Raw genomic sequence first — 4,756 nt, 5'->3', positions numbered from 1 at the left:
TTTATATTTGTTTCAAATTGTTTAACAATATTTATACTTCGGATAATTTAGCTAACAAAGGAAATATGGATTGGATAGATATTAATATTAAGTTAAGGAACACTGAGATATTTAATGAACACGTTACTATCTTAAAGAATAATGTAAAGTGATTATTTTTATGCCTAGGAGATAAATCAATTATTTCATTTTAAAATAGGTTTGAACAACTTAAATTGTATAATGATATTTTTGTATTTCTCGAACGTTTATTAAAACATAGTAAGAATTCAGATATTGATGATATATATTTATTTACAAAATTACACATATAGAAAATAATACACTAATTGACATACTTAATTATGTAAAAAGAATTTATTATTTCTCAAATGCATATATTGTTTATAGAATAATATTAACAATTGACATACTTAATTATTAAAAGAATTGATTCTTTCGCAAATACATATAGTGCTTATAGAATAATGTTAACAATTCCTATAAGTGTTTGACAATTAGTTTTTTAAAATTAAAATTAATAAAATCCTATTTAAGATCAATAATATTTGAATAAAGATTAAACAGGTTGACTTTGTTATCTATTAAAAAATAAAATTTACAAAAGATCAATTATGATAATTTAATAAATAATTTTGTACCAAAAATAAAATTTACTTAAATTATTTATAAAAAAAAGTTAGTTTTATAAAGGCGCAATTCTTAAAATCCACTTTAGAGACCATCCTAGTTATAAAGTTCAACGAATTTTTTTAAAGACTATTTCACATTTTTTTGTTCTTAATCTTTGTTATTACTGTACGTTATAACTAGGATTTTTCGTATTCAAAAGCTATGTGATTATCACCATACAACTAGATGATGACGATGAAAGATTCTGACACTAAAATTAAATTTTGCCATATATTTTTAAGTATTTTTTTCACTTCAATGCCCATTTTCTCTGAAACTTAAATTTCAAAATAAACAACTTTTTCTAATATATACTAAACTACTCAACTTTAAAAAAAAAGAATCATTTAAAGAAATTGATTCAAAGAAATTGAGGTTTGCTTCTAAATTCAATTCGGTGAATTGAATATGCACCTCTAAATTTTTTATTTTATTTTATATTCTTACGAATTTTCTTGTAGATTTGATATTTACTACCGATTTTTTGACATAATATTTTATCTATAAAAATAAAGTATAATTTTCTATAAAAAAATACTCAAAAAGCGTCAAATATACATGACACATAAAAAAAATTAAAAACAAGTGTTTTGATTATCTTTTTATTTAAAAATTGGATAATTATATATATATATATATATATATATATATATATATATATATATATATATATATATATATATATATATATAAGTTTAGTTATTTAAAATTTAAGTCGAAAAATATGAATATTGGGATGAAAATTTCATTTATAATTACCAAATAACAGTTATAACTCTTTTTTTTACAGTTTTTTAATACGTAGAAAGTATTCAAATAATTATTATATATTTGAAAAAATTTAAGTGATAATATTCAGTTTAACAGTATGATATTTACCGATTGATCTAAGATTTACCAACAACATTTCTTTTGACAGAGTTAATATGTAATTACAAATTATACAAAGTTGCAAATTAATATGTGCTTATGCTATATTTTCTTTATTAAAACAAGAACGGATTATAGCACACAAATTTATGATGATCAAAGAGTTTTTTTTCTACAACTACTTAATTTTTTTATAAGGAAATTTATTACTATAAAGGATATTGAAACCCACAATTCCTCTCTTGTACAATTAAGAGTCTATTTAGTAGCAATCTTCATAATGTCACCTGCACAGATTATGTCAAGCATAAAAGTATAACACGTTTTTATAGAAAATCATTTGCACTACTTTCTTCATTCCTAACCCTCATTTTCTTTTGGATTTGAATACCCTGATCCAATTCACCTAATTAATTCTCTTACAATATTCTCCGCCCGGTATAAACGAGAGAGTTTGATTAAAAAAAAAATCTCAAAATGCCATTATCTGATATGAATTTTCTAATTTGTCACCATTTTTGTTATTTTGTGGAAATATTTTAATACTTTTCAGGGTATTCCATCCAAGATGGCGGACGCCCCCAGAGATCCAGTTGGGGTGCGCCATTTGGGATGGAGTGTGTATTACTTTTTTTTTTAAAATTTCAGATTTAATTTAAAATAATTAAAATAATTATTTAATATTTAAAATTAATTAAAATATTATATTTAATAAAAAATAAAATATTTTTTTAAAAAAAAATTTAAATACTTTGATATATAATATTTTTCATAATTATTTAATATTAATTAGTTATATTACTTTTTATATAATATTTGTAATAAATATATAATACTAATTAAAAATTATTATTTATAATAATTAATTAATTAATTTTTCGAAATTATATAACCTTTTTTGTAATATTTGTTATAAATATTTAATATTACATAATATTTTGAAATTAATTTTAAGAAAAAACTTTAAATTTTGTTTAACAAATTATATTAATTGTTACATTATATTTTTAATAAAAATGAAAAATGAATGATACTTACAATAAGTTTATTAAAAATAAATTTATTAATAGATGATTACATATTAATTTTAGTAAACTTTAAAAATTAAATAAAAAATATAATTTCATATAATATTAATTAAAAACGGTAATTACAATGTTTACTTTCTTAATATTTTTTTAACTATAATTACAAAGAAAAATAGATTAAAAAGAAATTAATTGGGACGTTGATTGGGATCTTCATCGACGAAATGACTACCAGTTCCACATCTTGCATGTACTCGAACGCGGTGACCACGACCTAATGGTTGTGTTGAGGTAGGTATAGTAGGGGCAGTAGTTGTGGACGGATTAACAGTGGTTTGAAGAATGGGTGGTTGCTCACGAAAAATTTCGAATGCCTCAAAATTCTCAAAATCCATACTAGGAGAAAAGTTATTTAATATTTGTGTGAATGAGGCTAGGTTTGGGTTTGAAGGTTCTATGGTTGCGATGTAATAGTCGTTCACATAGGTGGTTGTTGATTGGTGATGTGTAGTAGAGTAATCAAAGTTAGGTGGTGGGATGGGTGTGTAGTTATGTGGGGGGCGTAGGTATGGTTGTTGTTGGGTTTGAGAAGTGTAGTGTATTGGGTTTTGTGGTGTTTGGTGTGGGTAGTTAGTAGGTGTTTGTTGTGTTAGCGTGTGGAAGTTTGGTTGTTGGTATGAAGTGTGTTGTGTTTGGGTTTGGTAGTTTGGTTGATGGTATTGGGTGTTTTGTGTTTGTTGTTGGTAGGGTTGTGTATATTGACTTTGTGGTTCATGTTGGGTGGAAGTTGAAGTTTGTGTATAATATTGGTTGGGAGGGATTCTTGTTCGGGGGTTTGTTAATTGTGGTCGTGGTGCAGTCGACATTTGTGATGTGTAACAATGCTGACGGGGGTCAATAAGTAGTTGCTCAATTGACGCGTATTGTAATGGAAGATGTCGTAGCCAATTAATATATTCTTCGGTTGGCTTCATTTCTCCCTGAAACGTTACCCCAGTTAAACACAGTCGGTGTCTGTTTTCCCAAAGTTATTGTTCGTTTCTATTCAACGTTGTGTAACTATAATTCCATGACTCTTGCATAGTCATGGTATGTTCTTCTTGTAGGCATTTAGGTGGATTTGGTATGTCTTGATAATACCCAAATTGCAATTTTACCCTATCTGATTGAAGCATTTCAACGATCCAAAAGCACAAGATTGGTGTTGTTGCGCTCCAAATCAAATGATCATCATTCTCCAGGGGGGGGGGTATCCAAGATATGGCCTCCATATAAACTGTGATTGTATTAAAAAAAAACGTAAGTTTACCATTTATTGTTTGAGTAACATGTAATAAAAAAAACTAGTCAAACCAAAATTACGTTTGTTGACGACATGTGATCGAACATGACACGATACCCATCAAGGTAATGACGAGGATTTCTAGAGCAATTTTTTTCTTGTTGGTCGAAGCCCATCTAAAAAGTAGAGAAACATTATATTTAAAGATTAACATATTATATGACACAGAGAACAAAAATGTAAAACAATGGATTTGCATGGAAATATTAAGACTTACATTGATGCATATGGATGACTTGGAACTGCAGAAGTAATAGGTGCCATAAATGGGAATCGTGTAAATCTCCATGTTTGTAGCAGAATAAACCCCCCCCCCCATACCATCAACATCAACGTCAACAGCTTTGCACATTTCCCTATATAGATATTGTCGCTACCGGGATTTCACGATAACGAAACCGAGACTAAAGAGATGCCAAAGAGAGGCAAAATCAGAAGAGTCGCCACCGAATTTTATTTAGTTTACCTCTATCGGAGAGGACACGGGAAATAGTCGATAAAACCCTCGGAAAAGAGACGCGCACGGGAAGCGCTAAAAGAGAATAAGGAATCGGTCTCGCAACCGAGATTTGGGTTCGGAAGTCGGTTACGTAAGGGGAAGGTATTAGCACCCCTTACGTCCATGGTACTCCATGGGAACCATTTGGGTTGTTTTACATACATGGGATTTATCTATTATTGTTTTATTTTCAAAAGAATGTGTGAAAAGAAGTGGGTGTTTTTGTTATTATAGTGCTCGCCAAGGATTGGGATCCTTGTGCCTACGTATCACTCATTCGGGGATGAGGAATCAGAGCTCCACAGTTCGGATCAGAAAATATTTGTGTGTTGGTTGATTTTACCT

This window comes from Lathyrus oleraceus, chromosome 6 (genome assembly GCF_024323335.1).
Source record: "Lathyrus oleraceus cultivar Zhongwan6 chromosome 6, CAAS_Psat_ZW6_1.0, whole genome shotgun sequence".
NCBI classification, from domain to species: Eukaryota; Viridiplantae; Streptophyta; class Magnoliopsida; order Fabales; family Fabaceae; genus Lathyrus; species Lathyrus oleraceus.
The sequence above is the reverse complement of the archived record's forward strand: the minus strand, read 5'-3'. Positions refer to the sequence as shown.